At 39.2% G+C, this 19984-nt stretch overlaps 1 long non-coding RNA gene across 1 annotated transcript in view; it reads right to left on the reverse strand.

The window, feature by feature from the left end:
- The window catches only part of LOC112531764, a 165432-nt gene that overhangs the window by 49101 nt on the left and 96347 nt on the right, over nt 1-19984 (reverse strand). Inside the window, exons 3-4 of the long non-coding RNA XR_005857824.2 lie at nt 6134-6495; nt 5710-5764 (exon numbers count right to left, since the gene is read on the reverse strand). This is a non-coding gene — a long non-coding RNA (uncharacterized LOC112531764). The remainder of the gene's footprint in view (nt 1-5709; nt 5765-6133; nt 6496-19984) is intronic.

The following is a 19984-nucleotide window of genomic DNA, read 5'->3' on the forward strand; positions in this document are numbered from 1 at the left end:
CAGACCTTGGAGATAAGAGAGAGATTTTAGGGAAAGGAGGACTTCCCCTTGGTCTAGAAGGACCTGGCCAGAGGTTATCTAGGCAGATTTGACGCAACCAAACCTATAGTCCGCCCATGATGCACCCATGAGTGCTGAGGGATTTGGAAGAAGTGATTGCCAAGTTCTTTGGCAGATCATGGAGAATGGGAGAGATGCCTGGGGACTGGAGAATAGTCAATGTCTCTTCAGTGTCCAAACAGGACAAGAAGGAGGAGCCAGGGAACTACACACCAATCAGCCTTAACTCTGTTCCTGGGAAGGTGACGGAACACATTATTCTGGGCATCATCTCCAAGCAAGTGGAAGAGAAGAAAGTTATCAGGAGTAGTTGACATTGGTTCACCAAGGGGAAATCATACTTGACCAGTCTGGTAGCCTTTTATATCATCACCAGCTGGGTAGATGAGAGGAGAGCAGCGGATGATGTCTATCTCGACTTCAGTAAGGTTTTTGACACTGCCTTCCTAAACATCCACATAGATAAGCTTAGGAAGTGTGGGATAGATGAGTGGACAGTGAGGTGGATTGAGAACTGGCTGTCTGGCGTAGCTCAGAGGGTTGTGATCAGTGGCACAGATTCTAGTTGGAAGCCTGTAACTAGCGGTGTTCCCCAGGGCTTGATACTGGTTTTGGTCTCCATCAGTGACCTGGATGAAGGAACAGAATGCACCCTCAACAATTTTGCAGATGATATAAAGCTAGAAGGAGTTCAGCAAGATCTGAGTAGGGTGGAGAGTTGGGTAGAGATAAACCTTACGAAGTCTGACAAGGGCAAACATGGAGATTTACACCTGGGGAGGAGGGTTAACCACATGCATCAATACAGGTTAGGAGATGACCTGCTGGGAAGGAGCTCTGCAGAGAAGAACCTGGGTGTTCTGGTGGACAACAGGTTGGCCATGAGCTGGCAACATGCCCATGTGACCAAGAAGGCCAACAGTATCCTAGGATGCATTTAAAAGAGCATTGCCAGAAGGTCAAGGGATGTGATTCTTCTCCTCTGTGTTGCTCTGATGAGGCCACATCTGATGTGCAGTCTCCAATTCTGGACTCATCTGTTCAAGAAAGACAGGGATCTTCTAGAGATTATCCAGAGGAGGGCCACAAAGATGATGAGAGGCCTGGAGATTCTGCCTTGTGAGGAAAGGTTGAAAGTCTGCACACAGAGGCTGTGGAGTCTCCTTCTCTGGAAATACTGAAAACCTGCCTGGATGCTTTCCTGCTCAAACTACTCTAGTGAAGCAGCTTTAGCAGTGGAACTGGACTAGATCATCTTCATAGATCCCTTACAACTTCTACAGTTCTTTGATTCTGTGATGGCATGATTCAGGAAATACGTGGGTTTTCAGTCTGTTCAAATTAAAGATGAGAAATCTGACAAAAAGTAGGGAAATAAAAGTAGCTGAAAGTTGAAAAGTGGGATTTGAAGAAAGAGTTTGCACTAGGAAGTGTGTTTTACTGGAAGCTACATAAGCATTTTCTAATAGTGCACATTAGGTAATATAATTTTTTAGGCTGTGACAGACCTTCAAGTGTAGATTTCAAGGAAGAAAAGACAGTCCTGATCTAAAAAGTTTAAGAGTTACTCGTCTGAATAGCCATTTTTTCAGTGATATTAATATTTTGGTTTTACTTACTTCAGGGAAGGGATAACTGAAATACTGAAAGCAGTATCTTCTCATGTTCCAAATAAGGAAACAGGTTTGGGGAAAGAGGCAGAATTGTTTGGTTGATTAATTCCCAATACTGGAGTCTTACTGCAGACAAGGAAAGTGTTTCTCAGTTAACGGATTAGCCTACAGTGGGAATGATTTGGATTCCATTCATCTTTATTCACCAGATTTAGCCTTTTGCCCAAGTCTGCCACAGCCTGTAGGTATCCCAAATTGTTTAATTTCTTTAGATCTTCATTCTTAATGCAACCTAACAATAACAATCTTTTACTCATAGGTCTCTCAAAAGTCCATTGGGAAAGCAGCTGCTTCATTCATATTGTGTGGTGATAAGAAAAAATAAAATAAAATATGCAATGTAAATTCCAAGAGAAAATCTGATTGACATGGAACCACATACATTTCTACACGGCTATGAAAGGATACATTATAGGAAGTACTACAAGGGTAGGAAAATAACAGAAAACAAGATAGATTCATTTATGACTGAGCTGATAACGAATATTCAACAGCTCACAAAAATAATAATAGTAATACCATAATTGCTAAATTCAATTGCTATTGCATTATGTCAGAACATGGAAGATCTCTTTTTCAAAGAATGTAATTAAGATGTTATTTCACTGTCATCAGACTAAGATGTAGTAGTAGTGACTCCAGTGTTAAAATTTATTGCTTGAGTTTGTGCTGAAATATAAAGACGTGCTTCGATTTTGAAGTTTTTAACTTCTACCCTATAGTTTAGTGTATTTTCTGAATATTTTAACACTAGCACCAACAGCCAGGGATTACATTTAAAATGCTTAAACTATTATTATGAAGTAGGGAAATTTAAGAATGAAACCAGGGATGGAAATAAGGACAATTAAGAAAATCAGAGGTATCACTGCTAAAATAATGTTGTGTATCCTGTCTGCTCCTCCCTCCACCCCACCCTGGAATAGGCAAACAAACTGAACTATAACAACTCATTTATTTAGCACTGTACCTCTTCTGTACTTTATCTCACGTTGAAAGAATAACAAATAACCCCTCTGACATTAATTTACTTTTCATTTTCAAGAGGGACAAATTTAGGCAAGATGTTTAGTTGTTCTAGATTGTTTGCCAGAAAACCCCAAGTATTTGTGCATGCTTAGACAGTTTAAAGCCAATTTAACTGAGTGCAAACTACTACAAGGACACTATATGTTGGTCAAGTATATGCTGGTCCCAAGTGATTTAGAACAAACTAAAATCACAGTAAATCAAACTAGTATTTACACAAATTTTGCATTACCTTAATATAAATCGGAGTCACTTTCTTGGCAGATTGTCTCTAAAACAGTCTCTTTCTCAGAGTAAACTTTACTATGCTAAGTAACATGTAATCTAATGAATTGCCATTTTCCTACTGGAGATTACTGCCCACTTAGATGAAATGTGATAACTGCAGTCAGTGCTCCAGACATGAACTAGAAAAGATTACATGCAAAAACATTTTTGAAGAGGACATTACTTGAACACAAAGGCTTTCATCTGGTCCTCTAATGTAAGAACAAGAGAACATCAAGACACCGATTTTGAATTTAATGCTATTGATATATGAAGATCCATTAATAACAATAAGCTATTCCATAAACAGAGGAATCAATGCACTCTGCTCTCTCATGCAATTGTCCCCTTTCAGAAACAAAGACACAAATCCCAGCTCCCTTAATTGACTCCCCTGAGTTCTGCCTCTGCATCCCCACAGATTCCATAGCTTTCTCTTATAAATTTTTAGAAGCTAGGAAGAAACAGCATATTCAAAGGCTGACTTGCAGCTCCATATATGGATAGATGAGATATGATGCTCACAATAGCTGTGCAGCAGGAGAAACAGAACAGGTAACACTTGGGATTATACTGCAGTATTTCCCAGAAGGTACAGTGAGAAGGGAATGGCAGGGCCAATTTGGATCTCTCTGGGCTTATTTGACAATTTTCAGGAAATTTCAGTAATTTAGTAACTACAAGTGCTCTTAATCTGTGTAAAATTTAAAGTTCCTGATCAAGTGAAAAAGTAAATGTGAAACGAAAGAAATCTCAGCCCTGCAAACATTATTTCCTTAGGCAAAGGAATACTTGGCAACACATGCATGTCCAGGTATTTCACACCCTGCAATACACATGGGTATAGTGAAGTTTTTGCAGGTAGGCACAGCAAAGAATGGATATACTATCTTTGCCAAATACTTGCTCACTTATCTAATGGCATGCCTAAGAGGAGAAAACATTTACTTTCACTTCCAATCTTGTACTCTAACCACTGGACAATGCTCTTCTTTGGCATTCACTTCCATGGAGAAATCAATGAGCTCACTTTCACTGGGAAGGTGGAAAGACTGCCTATAGAAGCTTCCTTGTATTTTTATTCTAGTAAGCAACTTGACAAATGGGTTTCCAATTTCTAGTTGTCTTAGCTGCAGCAACAATGGAATCACTGACCTGAGGATAAAATGTCAGCAAAATGCGCAGTAGCAGACCAAGGCCCTTCTAGGAGACCAAACTTCAATATTAGAATTTATCAAAAGCTGTAAACCTGCTTATCAGAAATTTCAAAACATTTTTGTTCTCAGTTTGGAAATATTTGAAATTCACTCATTTCACATTTTGCAGTTTTCTGAGCATTTCTAATTAAAAATCTTGGAAAGACTTGTCAAAATCTTTCAAGTCTTGTAAACTCTAATGAACTATTATGTTTCCAATCTGGTTTTGGAATTAAATTAAAAATGTCTTTGTGAGAAACTGATTTGTTTGCCAATACTGATAAGAGGAACTTGAAAAGGCAATTTTTGACAAATCTATTCTTTTTATTCCATTAGAGACTCTAATGAGCATCTTAATGTGATGGAAGCCACACAAGGACTTTTCTACTGTTGTCATTAATTCAGTCAGAAGCATCATGCTAATAATACTCAACATGTTTGCTGCTTTCAGTGCCATTGATTAGGGAGGAGGTTTTGCAGACCTGGCTGTGAGACCTCACAGGGACAAACACTTACACTTTAAGATGGCTTTGATCATTCCTGGCAGACCTGCAGCTACTCCTTTTACTCATGACCTTTCACCACTCCTATTCAAGAGCACTTCAACAAGACTTCTGGGAAAGAATGTGCAATGCCCTGAGCTACAATGCTAGCAATATGCTGACAGCACCCAGCTCTACGCCTCCAGGCTGGCTTGCTCCCAGCTGTTCCACTGTCTGTAGGAAATTGGAAGCCTGCTGAATGAAAGGCAGATGGTGTGATGGACAACCTCTGATCCCTATCAGCAAGTTACACAATGTAGACTGGTAGATCTTTTCAGTACATGATAAAATGAATTGCATTTTCACTGTCACCAAATTAATTCTTGGTTTCAATGCTTGCAGACCATTGGAACTGAAGATGGTTTGCTAGTCCCATCTTAAATATTGGAAAACAGCTGTGCTGTCAGTCTGATTTTATGCCCTCTTCCTTTGTTTATGCATTACATAACATTACCAGCTCAAGAAAAGAAGGCTTTAGTCAGTATACAGTAGAAATATACAGTGATTAATTTTCATAGTCTAGCACTAAATTGGAGATATATACAAATATAGGAAAGGAAAATTGAAATGAATAGTAAAAATAAAGCCAAAATAAATTTTCTGAAAGTAATGACACATAAGTTTATTAAACAGTAAACTAAATAAAAATAAATAATTTCTTAAATAAAACAAACCCAGAACTACTAAAATGAGTGGAATCATAGGCTAGGATGCTAGTTTTTCTGAATAATGTGACAGAAACCCATCCCTGTATTCAGAAAGTAGTTTATGTTCTACTCCAAATACTAGTCCTGGTGAAGTGAGGAATGAACACTAAGCTTCAAATCCATTGACTTCTATTACTTGTCTGGAAAAGTACAGTTGCGTTTTAATCTGTACTTTGGTACACTCCCTACTTGAGCCCAAGACTTTGCTTTTATTAGAAGAAAAATATCACTTTACCTTATATTTTCTCTGTGAGAATTTCTGGAAGTTCCATCCTCCTAGTTTGCATATTCTGCAAATAAATAAAGTGTCAGGTGATTAGACTTCTTGCCTGATGATACGCTTTCACAGACCAATGTGCTTTTAACAGGATGTTTGGGGGGAGTATGTTTCTCCTCTCCCACCAAAAGTGCATAATGAAATGTTTGTTGCTTCTTTAATTACTGATGTAATTGGTTGCACACAACCTAGATTTCTGACAGACCACAAATGGGGTGCATTTATACAGACATGTGCAGTGAGACAAGGTTATAACTTGGCTCATGCCCAAATGGGAAGCACAAGCTGCTCTGTGGACACGGAGGCAGACTGTGTTTCTCATCAGTATAGAGAGCTTACGTCATTTTTCAGAGTTATGGGGGCCATGATGGCATTTGTTTACCTAAGTGACTCCTGTGCCAGGTACAGTGCTGCAGACAGGAAGCAGGGGATGAATGGAATGGCTTGCTTTCAGGCTTCTGCTCAGGGTACAGCACTTGCTGTCTCTGGTTTCTGGGTGGGGTGTGCCTTCAGCCACTGTTTCTCTGGTTGCCAGGAGGGACGGAGAAGATAAATGAAATGGCAGAGCATTTCAAGCCCTCATTCAGGCTGCACTTGCTAGGTGTTTTTGGTTCCCAGATGGGGTGTGTACCATTTCTGTGGCTCCCAGAAGGGACAATGAAGATAGATGACACAGCAAAGTGCTTCAGATCTTTAGTTCAAGCTTCACTGCCTTCCTTGCTCTAGTAGAAGGTTCCCCAATACCTGTGAAAAAGGAGGAAAGTGCTTAAGCATTTCAAACTATGTGTATTAAAGATATGAGGGTGAGATTTCTTGCAAATATTATTTTTTCCTTATGCAGACATGCTTGTACGTCATCAGCCTCCAAGAGATGATCACAGAATACTAATTGTTACTTAAACAAAGGCTGTCGGTACCTTTCATCACTATTCCTGGACTAAAGTAGAAGAGAATTAACTTAGAATGAAGAGGTTTAGAGAAGAACATTCAGCTCTGCTACACCTAGCTGAGAAGAGGGAATGAGGCAGACTTGAGTATGAGGATGAGATCCTACTGAGTGGTGACACTCAGTAGTGTAGTAGTAGGGATGGGGAGGGAGATGGAGAGATCTCTTGCTGTGGGCAGAGGTCACCACAGTAACTGACTCCTGGACGTCTCAATTTTTTCACCAACAGCAGATTATTCAGCTTTCCAAAGGCAAAGCAGGGAGTGGAGCCATGGCTGCAGCCTTTGGAAACAGACTGTTTTGCATATTCCTAAAACCATCTGCAGAGGAGACAAAGCAGCAACGTTTTCTCCACATTCTTTTTTCCTGTTCCTTCTGCAAGACACCCAACGGCACAGAGAAACTGTAGAGCATAAAGCCTTGCTTGCATTGTAGCCCTTGAAAGTGATCAGCAGAGAACAGCTAATGGCTAAGAATTAGACTGCTCCCTGTGTGCATATGTATGTGTGTACATAGATGTACACACAAATACTGCAGAATGAATATGGATGCATTTCATCATACTTGTATTCTTTCTCTTAAACTCATTAAAAAAATGTTACGTCCAGTTGCCAGTTTTGCCCAAAGGCATGGTGAACTACAGTCTGAGAATTAGACACGCTACTCTATTTTGAAGGTAGTGTCAGGGAATAGTATGAGGGGACTTGACATTTCTTCAGCCACGGCAATAATCTAGGCAACCCCTGCTTCTCCCTGCAGCCTTGCAACACACACTTGCTTGTGGGGCTGCGTGATGCCACCTGGCAAAAGAATACTGGAGAAGACTGTATTTTACTAAAATAAATTCATTGGCTAGGTCACCTTACACCTCCAGAAACAGTGATCACGGCACAACTGAGAAGGTGATAGGGATTGGTAAAGATGGCTCAGTGGACCAAGGAAAGTCAGTGTGAGGTCAACCTCTGTCGTGTTAGAGTGGGTAGGGATACTCGCACTGCTTATATTTTGAGTCTTGGTTTACAACCATTTAATGTCATTGGTGGTCCTGAAAGAAGAGGAGTGACAGGCCAGGAAAGGTACTTCCACATTTTGGCAGCTTTAGTCACTTTGTTGCTTCAGGAGGTACAGAGAACCTTGCCCTGGGATGTTAAGAGAGCCAGTGAAGGGAATTTTTCTGTCAGGGCAGGTATTATCTTTTTTATGTGTTTGTAAAATACTTGACACAGGAAGGGTGGGGTCTTCCTCTGATAGAAACAGCAAGAAGAATAGAGCACTGCAGGAAACCTTGCACTCAGCAAGAAGAGTTTAATCTCATTAAAGGGACATGAGGATGACACATTGCATAAGCTGATTAACGTTTACGTAGAGAACATTACTACTTTTGAGAGATTTTGAAAAAGGTGCCTATTTATAGTGTGAGGATGCTGAAAAATGTACCCATTAACTTCTTTTAAAAGATCAAAAGAAAAACAACAACAACAACAACCAGGTGTAACAAAAATCTTGTTTACGTTTGCCCAACAGTTCTCCAGTAATTCAAAATAGAACCTGCACTTAGAAAATTTCTTTCTAAGCATTTCTATAGGTGGTGTGGTTTTATGGAGTAGAAAACAAGAAGATAAACAGTCAAATTACTTCAGAAATACTTAATTGAAACTTAATTTAATGCTCCTGAAAGGCAGAGGATTAACAAGATTGAAAATTGAATTATTCATCTACGGAAAAAGAACTTTCTGCATAGAGCCAATGATATCTTTTCAACCGATTCCATGAGCAGACTTCCACAAAGGGTAAAGAAAATGTTAAGATGAGAAATATGGTTTTTGCTTCACATAACAATAGCAGGTGGTACTTCTTTGTTTATTTGGGGCTGAAAGGAAGAAGCTGGTGCTGGCGATATCTACCTATTAGTCCCTGTATGGAAATTACTAGCTTGTTTCATGTTGCATCATAGAAAATCAGCAGATCAGCTGAAGTTCCTCAGGGATCTTGTTATTGACTTATGATGAATTTTAGTTCGGTGGTCTATGATCCAAAGGACCAGATCTCTTAGCAGTTTGTAGGATATATATATATTTGGCCAATGCAGTATTTGTTTCTGATACACATAACTATTTACAGTTGAGGTTCTCCTGTAATTTTAGAGATGAAATCAGCTATTTTTTCACACAGATGCATAGTCATATAATCGACTTGGCTTTGTTTTTAAAGGTATCTTCAAAGACTTTCTTTAATGGGCAGCACTGTCTCTTCTTAGCTTAGTTGTGCACTTCAAAAAGGGTAGTTAGGGCATGGTCAAACAAGCTCTAACAAATCTAGCTTTTGCTTTTGCAGTTTAAGAAATTACTGCCCCCAGCTCTATGTTCCACCTCTCTCCCTGATGTTACCAACTCTGCACCAGGTTCTGTAGAGAATCGGCTGAGACATGTAAATCCCTTCTCTTTTGCTGATTTTGTTTTGAGCACACTAACCTCCAGTGGAGGACTGCTAAAGCTTAATGATGCCATTTTTGTCATGAATATGAAGAAACACAAGGCCTGATCACTGTAAACATCAGGGTATCTGTAGAAAGGCAAATCCATTAGGACATGAAAGGAGCTAGGGAAACCTTCGTCAGCATGAGGAAAGGTCATCTCTCCATTGGCTTCTGTATGTCCACCCCTTCTGCCGTAATAACCTATGCCTATAGGACTGTATTTCTTTTCTTTTTTTCTTTTTTTTTCCTTTTTTTTTTTTTTCTTTTTTTCTGGGACATTCCCTGGTACAGAACATCCATTCTAGCCCCAGGTGATGCATACAACTCCCAGCTAAGTATACCCTACCTGGATAAAACCCAATGTCTGAAGCTGACAGAGCCTTTATAATTGTGCTTAGTGACTCTCAAAAAAACACCCAAGCAGGAAAGAAGGTCTATAAAAAACCCGAACTTCTAAGCAGTAAATGTAGAATTTGGGGAAGAACCTCAGAGCTTATTTCCCAATCATGGACAAAGATCATTTGCATTTAAATGACTTGTCTTCTGCTCATGAAGAATGTGAAGTATAGCTCATGATCTAAGCCAGGTGGACAGGTAAAATAAGGTCTGTTAAGTGAGAGAACTGTCACTCAGCCTATTGAAGCACACTAAATATTTAGATAGGTAATTACACTGTTTACCTTAATCAGAACGGGCTTGTGAGGCTTTGAAAATATCCTTCTGTTTTGCAGGCAAGATAAAAAGTGTTCTCTAATGGGAGTGAAGTTTATGAGGGGAAAAATGTTTCCTCTGTGTAAGGATATTTGTGAGAGGAATTTCAATTGAGGGTAATTCATTAACAAGAGGGTGTCTAAGCATTCTTTTATCTAGTTTTCACCATGTGCGAAGATAGTTTTAAATAAAAATAACTTGAAATATTAATAAGTGTATATGATCAATTTGCTGAAATACGTAAGTGAAACCTCAAATATGCTTTATGCTCATGCTTCAAGCTTGCCTGCTTTCATAGAGTCATATTAACTACTGTGGTTTGCTGTCAATGGTTGGCAGCAGGCATATTGCTCACTACATCCAAATATGACATTTCAAATCGTTATTTAATCCATAAGGAAAGGGGTGATTGTCACATCTTGATATATTTAGTATTGGGAGATTGATAAAGGTTCGCTGTGCAGCTCTTAAAAATAATAGAATGTTATTGAATCAAGGAGGCTCATGCAGGGTGTGCTATTGCTGCTGTAAATTAGAATTACAACCCATACGGTGACAGGCCCTTGGTGGAATTGTATCTTGGGTTATCTTTACTAAGCCGCTTGCCTGAAAAGGTATGCACATTATTTCTTTTCCTTACACTTAATGTATGAGTAAATTATGTGCCAGTGCTCTCTGTGAGGCCCTGAGATCCATAAAGGTGTAAAATATATGTAGAATATATTATGTTGGTCAGTCATATTTAACTAATGATTTATAACATTTCAATATTTTTTTCTTTTCCAATTTTGACATTTTAGTAATTTTTCTGGATTCTTTTTTTTTTTTTTTTTTTAAATGGAACATTCTGATGTGACACTTTTCTTTCTCTTTCTAAGAAAATATGTCCTATGCTATTTTACTCTCTGTCTCTGTTGGTATGCTTCTTGTCTATTAGTGTCCTGTAAGAATTTAGAGGATTTATTTCAATCAAGTTTTGCATAGGGACAGATATTTTGGCAGATATTAGGTTTCTGCGAAGTTTGTAATGAAGATTTGACTAAGCAAGACAGACAGACCCTTATAAATCCCTCCCTTGAAGGAAAGGGGAAATGTGAGCACAAAACCAGGTAGGCTTGACAGAATACACATCTAAGACCAGTCCTGAGATACAAATCCAAAGAGAGCCTCACTTGTGTCTGCTGTTCAGCCATCTGTTTGTTTATCAGCTTTTGCTTTCCCTCTTCCTGCTAAATGTCTTTCTTTGCCATAATGCCTAGAATCTGCCAGTCAAAGAATATGATAGGAAAGACCTAAGGATTCACGGCTAGCAAAGGGGCAATCCAGCTCCCTGCTGCTATCTTCCCTGACCCTGCTTCTGGCCACCTTGTCATTCCTTTTCTTGGTGCTGATTCAACTTAGTAGCCTTAGAAAAAAAATAATTTGCTTCCTTGGTGTTTTTTTGTTTGTTTGTTTGTTTGTTTTTTTTTGGGTTATTGAGTCTGGTCTGTTCAGCTCATGTCTCACAAATGTCACAGCTAGCACAAAGAAGGTGCAAGAACCTGTGGGGCATAAGCCATGAGCTGAAGGACCGACTCAATTTGATACTGAATTTTATTTTAAGGCCACTTTACTTCTACCAGAGATTATCTACACACAGCTTTTGTGCAGTGCTGGTGTTGAACCTGAAGTTAATCTGACCTAGTTGTCCTAGGAACTCCTGTTTCCATACGAGACATCTGTGGCCAATAAAAGAGTGGTCCACAGAGCCTCCGTCTATTATAAAAGAGAGAATATTTGAAATTCAGGGAATGAGATGAAAAATTATACCAGTCTCACTTAGAATCAGAATTATTTAGGTTGGAAAAGATTGAAAGTTCTGCCTAAATCATCAGACCTAACATTAGCCTACCACTGCCAAGTCTACCACTAAACCTGGTTCCTAGGCACCTAGTCTACATGACTTTTAAATACCTCCAGGGATGCTGACTCAACTTCTTCCCTGAACAGCCTGTTCCATTGCTTCACAACACTTTCAGTGAAGAAATTTCTTCTAATATCAAGCCTAAACTTTTCCTGGTGCAACTTGAGGCCATTTCTTCTTGTCTTATTGCTTGTTGCTTGGAAAAATGGACCTCCCCAAGCTCAGTCTCGTTTGAAGTAGGTATAAAGAGTGGTAAGTTCTCCTCGGAGCCTCCTTTTCTCCAGACTAAATAACCACAGTTCCCTCAGCCACTTTTCATGAGACTTATTTTCTAGATCCTTCAGCTACTTTGTTGCCCTTCTTTGGAAATGCTCACAATCTTTCTTGTACTGAGGGGCCAAAACTGAACACAGTACCTGAGGTGCGGCCTCACCAGAGACCAGTACAGAGGGACAATCCCTTCTCTGGTCCTGATGGCTACACTATTTCGGATACAAGCTAGGATGCCATTGGTTTTCTTGACCACCTGGGCACACTAATGGCTCACATTTGGCCAGCTGTCAACTGATACGCCCAGGTCTTTTTCTGATGGGTAGCTTTCCAGACACTCTGTCCAAAGTTTGTAGTGTTGTACAGGATTGTTGTAAACCAAGTGCAAGACCCAGCCCTTGGTCTTGCTGAACCGCATATAGTTAGCCTCAGAGTATCAGTACAGCACATGCACTTGTTGTGGACTTTTACAGAGAAGGTGATCTGGAGCATTTCACTACATCAGAGAGGTGGCCAGTGTGGCCTCTATTACCTATCCACTCTACTTCATCTATGCTAGATTATTATTGCACCTGAAGGTGTCATGGCCTGCCAGTATTTTAATCCGTGCCACACTTCAGCCCCAAATGAACCAAGTGAGCTGGCAGAACTGTATATCTCATCCTTCTGCACTCCTTCATGGCAGCTGCCTCTGGAATATGCTGAGGTTGCAGTGGGAGTGTGGCTCTTATTTGTGCTGGAGTGGTAAAGCGGTGCTGCGTCTGCCTCTTGTTCCTCAGGTTCACCACTCGAGCTGATGATTAGATCTCAGCCTATTCTGAGAGAGTTACTGCCCAGTAGATGTGTCAATATCGATTCTGGAAATGATTCTTTTGTGAATGAAAAGCTGGAAATGCTATTAATGGGAACATATTTCTTAGAAATTAAAAGAAAATAATAAATGAGGATGAAAGACCTCCCACAGTTACATACACACTAATCACAACTGCAAGGGCATAATTAAAAAGCCACAGAGTTCTAGGTAATATTTAAACTGATGAGATCAGCTGAAAATTATAAAGATTCTTCTACAGGAAAACTAAATTAATACTTTCAGTATTGGTAAAAATATTTCCATGTGAAACACTTCAGGCATTGACATATTTGACTCACAGATTGTGATGGGTATTTAGTTAATGCTTAGCTTCAAATCCTATAAAATAGTGGTGGCGGTGATTTGCTGCCTTGAACAAACCAAGCTTTAATTTGTTCTGGAGTTCATTACTATTCATTAATGTGCATTACTATTCTTAGCCTTGTTTCTTAAGGTAAGAGGTTCATAGGTAACACACAGTATGTGTTTATATGTGTATATTCCTTTCTTCCTGTCTGTGTGAATTTTGAGTCTACTGATTATTTAACCAAGGTCTTCAGAAGGGTGATATCACAGAAATGAATACCCTTTCATGAAAACAGGTAAACAGAAAAAAACACTTGCTGAGTGAAAGAACAGAACATGAGTTCAGCCATTATTACATCCCTATCCATAGAATTACTTCACCTTAGGTAATTGGAGGTCACACCTTCTTATGCACCCGAGAGTCAAACCGGGATGCAAAAATCTGCAAGAAACAAGGCTTCTACCAGTCACAGAGCTAGTTGTTATATTATCATGAAGACAATAAGCCAGTTATTTTTTGCTTTTCGTACAGTGTATTCTGCAGTATTTGTGTACTACTTTATCAGTAATATGTTGTTTTCAGTTTAGTTATGCAAACAGTGATTTCTGTCATAGCTATTTTTGTAGCTGAAAACTATGACTGCCTAAGTGAAGCAGCATCCAAAACAGCCACACCATACTGCAGAGAAACACATGACTGTGAGTGCTCCACAAAACATAATTCACACAGAACAAAGAAACCTTTTCAGGTTACAAAGCATGATATGAAAGTTAGATTTCAGCACTTTGTAATCAAGCGCAGTGTTGTCAAGCTAGTGTTAAAAGAGATAATCTGAATGCCAGAAAAAAAACAAACTGCAGCAGCATGGAGCTCATGAAGGCTAAATTTCCCTGCTAGGAAGCAGTGTGAATTAATTCATATTGCCATGGCCAAAATTATTCTCATATTCAAACCAGCTAATATAACGCTTATTTGGGTATCTCTGTACTGCACTGACAGTTGCCACTCCTGAGTCCTAGTAAACAAATATAATAGGGTGAAACATGATCCATTTCAGATATCACTTCAGCAGCCTAACTTCCTGGATGTGCTCTGCATTGAAGATGCTGGCACAGAAATCTAGGTGAAGACTTCAGGTCTCCAATGTGTTATGTAATTCTGGGCAAAATGAGTGATTATATTCATTTCAAAACATGAGACTCCTCTTTTCAATGAGGTGAAATTTTCCTGAAGAAATCCTATCAAAATTTCCTATTATTTATGTCTAGAAAAGAATGCCTTTCCACTGATTTCTTTTTCAGCTTTATGAAAATCAGCAATATCTAATGACACCAGTTTTTTTTTTCTTAATTTGCTGTTCACAACAAATCTTAGTTTAATACATTTAAATGTAACAAACTGTAGACTTATCCACATACAAATACTGATGATGTCTACCATAAAGTGCATGTATTGAATTTATATTACCCCAATTAAGCGTTTACATTTTCCCCATAACTTTTTGTTTGCAGTATTGCATCTGTCAATTAAAATATTTTACTGTGGATAAGCAAAGCAATTTAAAGCATTTTGCTGTGGTGAAATGAACACACAAAACATTTTGCACCAGTTAGGATTTACAGGACAGTATACAGGGGACAGTATAACAGAGCTAGGTTCATAAACTTACTGAATACTCAGTTGTGGACACATTGCTTGTTACCTAAGTCTTGCCTGAAGCCCCAGTCCCTCCTGATGTAATGTTCACATCTCATTTTTGCCCAGTCAGGAAAACTGTCTACTCCCCATTCCAATAAGTCTTTATGGGTATAGAAGAAAGAATATGCCAGTGGTTGGTATGGTAGCCACAGGCTACTTCTGTGATCTTGAGCATTAGAGGCAGAATTGTTAAAGAATGCAGGTAAGTAGTCAGTAGGCTTTCCAGAGACACTTAAGGGCCTGTTTGCCACAGAGAATAATAGGAATTAGGCACCTGGTGTTTTCAAATATCCCGACTCGGTGCCTATGGCCATGTCTAGACTGCAGAGCAATGCACTCCAGGGCTCTCGGTCTCTGTACAGACAGCCTTCCCATGGAAACCCAGGCAGAGGGTGGGAAGAAGGGGATGTTCCACTTAGAGTCTGCACTTTCACATAGTTTTCTTGCATCTTTAAGCACTTGAACAGTTTTAAGCTTCTAAACAAAGTGTCAAAATACCTTAAAAATCAAACTCTTTATTGCTTTGGGACTTGTTTCCCCATCAGAAAGGCAGAGACAATATTTTTTTTCTTACATGTTCATTACAAAGAAAAATAGATGAATGATTTTGCAGAGCTTCAAAGCAGTACGAACCAACATGCCCAAGGAAGTCTGTGCAGGGGCTGTACTAACAGGGTGGAAAGACAGGTTAAGGTAGTACTTGTCCTCCCATTAGCATGTAGCATGCAGCTCCTCATTCACTTTGCAGTAATGTTCCTCCCTGGGATGTCAGAAACAGATACAATCTTCCCAGAATGAAATGGTGTCATTAACAAGCTGCTTCTGCATGCCTTTTCCACCTCCAATGGTTATAAAAATTCTCATTGACAATTGCACACAAACATTTGATCTACCTTGGATCTCCATTTCTCCAAAAATAATGGCCAACTTATGCCCAGCATGTTCTGTGGCTAAGCTCTACTTTTGCACTGAACTGTGGGAGTTATTTATAGCTATAAATGAGGATGATTTTTGAGAATACTGTCTCTATAGAAACTGGTGGTGGACTAGACCAAAGAGGTTTCTTAGAGGAAATTCCCCTGCTCTTTTTCCTCTGTAGATGATGCCAGAAAGAGCTTGAACTACTTGTTGGCTGGTAGAGAAGGATGAGTTTGGCATATAAATATATTATTCATCTTTTTTCTATGAACAAAAACGTAAACATTTACAATTGACAGTATTTACTTAAATAAAAATCTTTCTTCAACTACATTTCATCTGGGTCCATGTGTTGACTTCACTTGCATTCCAAAAAACCAAGGGAAATTCCAGCATACGCACACAAAATTACATTAAGATGGTGTTAGGGTTGCTGACTCTCATTCCTAAATAACACAAAAACTAAAAGTACAGGAAATCCTGAGTTAAGGCTCTTTCACAAACTTTAGACATAATTTCCTTTTTCATACATAATACTTCCTCCAGTGCTGGTGGAATCAATTTGTGGCTGGCTGTTCTGGCATTGGGACAATGAAGTGGGAGCAGAATACAGCAAATCTGCGCAGACTCATTTCATTTCCACTTATATATTTGGTATTACCATAATGCCAAAGCTTTCAGGAGCAGTGATTTTGAGTGCTTAAAGCTAAGATGTCTAAAGTACTCTGATTTTTGAAGATTGCTACCAGGAAGTAAATTAAAAATCATTTTAAAAAATCAGAAAATTCTACACGGAGTAGGAATCTGAGGAAGAGATGCACTTTCAGGTAATTGCCAGTCCAGACCAAACTGCCCACTCTGGTTTTAAGATTTTAACATCTTTCTGATCCCTAATAATTCAGTTTTCTCAAGGCATCTCATGAAATTGAAGCATTACAATAAACATTAGTCTTTCCCTGAGGGGAACTCCTGCTGTGAAAGATAATGCTAAATTGCATTAGCAAGTTTCCTGTTGCCAAAAGGGTCTGCATTATGGGTGCAATCATTAAAAACCATCCATCTACTGAGGTGCTATCGGTTTTAGGGGCTAGTTGCATATTTTGAGGCCTGCAAGTGAATTGCGCTTGCTGCTGTGGAAGGAAGCAATAAATGTCTAGATGCTGATAGCAACATTCCTCGCTATTTTAGAACAGGAAGTTAAAGAACAGCATGCAGCTGAAACTGCAAGGAAAGTTCCAGTAGTCACTCTGAATTTGGTTACTGCTTGGGAACTTGCCCAGCTTGGCCAAGGCAGTACTGCAACTCATGTATGAACCACCACCTTGTGGTTTTTTTTACTCTCATTTGGAGGGAAATCACAACAAAAAGCATGCTATGCTACAGCATAAAATAGCACAATAGCAGAGCAGTAAGTGAGACCCATCACTTCGGTAACATCTTCCTGTCTCAAGTGATACTAGACTTTGAAGACTTTCCTTAACAATATAAACTCATTTATAGAGCTAAACTAAATGCAATTAACTGGACACCAACAAACAATTATGTACATTAAAAACCTTCTGTTCACACAGATTAATAACCACCCAGACGAACAGTGGTACTGAAGTCATTTCTATTTTATTCTGCATTTAAGGTGATGCAAAGATGAAGTGGAAGGCATGGAAAGATTTCTGTACCCCTGCCAATATGTGGCCATGCTTCCTGCATATCATACCTAATGGAAGTGTAAACACAAGGTAGTCAGTTCAACTGGCTGATCCAGTGGAAAATTAGTTCTGAAGGAAGCGAAAGAGTTTCTTGGGTCAGTCAGCTGTGTCAGGTCACACTTGAGGCAGTATCTGTATTATCATATACAACAGCCGGGGGAGAGAGGAGCAGAACAAGACAATGCTTCTGGTGGCTGCTATCAATGGAGTTCCACAGCTATAGTATGGAGACCCACCCTCAGACTCACCAGGGTGATGGTGCAATTTGGCTTAAGGACAGTGGGCATCCTCCTCTACATGCATAAATGAAAGAATAGAACTATGAGACAAATGAATCACAAGACCAGCTCACTGTTACCTGGCGTGCTGAAAGCAGGCTGTGGCAGACCGCTGAGAAGAGCTGGTCTCAGGGTGGGAGATCTTAATTATGTTAGCAGCAGGACCCAGCTACAACATGGCCGAAACACTTGAGGGAGTTAAAAATAAGCATTGACTTTACACTGGAACAAGAAATATGCTTCAAACTAGGACAGAATTTAGGAAAGACTTGTCTGGAGCCTGCAGTGTCCCACTCTGCAGGAACAGAACAACTACATTTTGCAGAATCTCTAAACTGCATTTCTAGTGCTCTTCCAATCATCACAGACCTCAGCAGTTTGGACAAAAAAATCTGTATTGGTGTCCACCCTAGACAAAAAGAAGGAAATCATTTCATCTATGTCATCCATGTTGGCTATTTGTTCCAGACAGCCATTACAAGAAACAGCAAGAAATATCCACCTCCACTGCCTTTCTCTTGCCTTATTTTGAATTTTTTTCAGATGAAATGGATTATGCTTCATAAGATGTTTATCTCTTTCCCTTGACAGTAAATGGAACTTAAGGTGATTAGTTCAGATGCAGCTGTCTGTGTTTCAGGCTACTGAAGTTAAGTGAGCTGCATCTCATCTGAGGAGCTGTCACCTTCTGTCCAGCTGCAGATGATGAAGTACGCGGTACTATGATCCAAATATCGAGGGGTTAATGTTGTAAGACTCAGAATTATTCAGTTTTACAGTTTCTGTCACCCTATTGCCTTAGAGGCTTTCCCTACCTTGTTAGCCTCATCTCAATCTCATTGTGTCAAGACAAAGCGAAACGCAGTTCATATCTCTCTTAACTAAGCCCTTTAGAGGAAGTAAAAAGAAAACAAACCATATCCTCTGGATTGCATTAGAAAAATTTTTATAATTACAAATCAAAGCAGGCTCAGTTCAGTCACCTCTCTGCAACTGCCCTGCATATTGTTTTACTAAACTTAGACCTAGAAGTTTGAAAAAGCCAAATGTCTACTGGTTTCCTAGGAATCTTTGTGAATCTCATAATCAGGGAAATGTCCTAACATTTACCTTTAGTAGACTGTCATTTAATTTAAATCTTCTTGCTGTAGTCACAGTTTTCTTTACATCAGTAAACAGCCACTCCTCTGTGTTGGTACTTTGATGTTCCAAACATTTGATGCAGTTATTACACAACGATGATTCAGGTGAATCTGTTTGGATCTTCTAACATTTCTGTGCCAAATTCCCCCACAGTCACAGAATCACCAAGGTTGGAAAAGACCTCCAAGATCATCCAGTCCAACTGTCCACCTGTCACCAGTATTTCTCACTAAACCATGTCCCTCTGTACAGCATCTACATGGTTCTTGAACACCTCTAGGGACAGTGGCTCTACCACCTCTTTGGGTAGCCCATTTCAGTGCCTGACCACTGTCTCAGAGAAGTGAAACTCTGTCCCAAACAGAAAGGGACTATCTGTAAGTGACTGAAAACAAGCTTGAATTTTGATACCTGTTTCACAAGGAAATGCTTTCTATTTTGGAAGTTAACTTAAATTATTGTGTGACTAGAACTAACTTCATAATACACAGAATGAAACTATGACCTTGTTGAAGTCAGTGGAGTTCTGTCATTAACTTACAAGATGGGATTTTACCCTCAAAGCAGTAATGATATGTCTTAGAGAAACCTCAATTATTGGTATTGTTTCTATTTACAAATATCTTATAAACAGAGATTGAAATGTACAAATGTTTAAAATATGATTAACATTAAGAACATCTTTATCATGTATTTGTAACATATTACTGGAGAGAAGATACAGGGGAAAATGCCATCTGATATATATTAAAGATAAGTAACTCAGATGACCCACCACAGCATTCTAAATAATTGTGAGTACTGCATGTTTTACTCAGCTCTGGTTTTCTGTTGGGTTCACTTGGCTACCTTGAAACCTTTACCTTGAAAAAGCTCTCCCAGAAAACAGCTGAAATCCAGTTAAATATATGTATGTGTTTTTTTCATTTACATTTACTTACAATCACATTCTCTTTGACCTATATGAAATTTGTCAGTAACTCTTGGAGCTTTTACAGTCTTACTGGGTTTAGAATCTCTCTTG

Source organism: Gallus gallus, chromosome 2 (assembly GCF_016699485.2).
Source record: "Gallus gallus isolate bGalGal1 chromosome 2, bGalGal1.mat.broiler.GRCg7b, whole genome shotgun sequence".
Classification (NCBI taxonomy): Eukaryota; Metazoa; Chordata; class Aves; order Galliformes; family Phasianidae; genus Gallus; species Gallus gallus.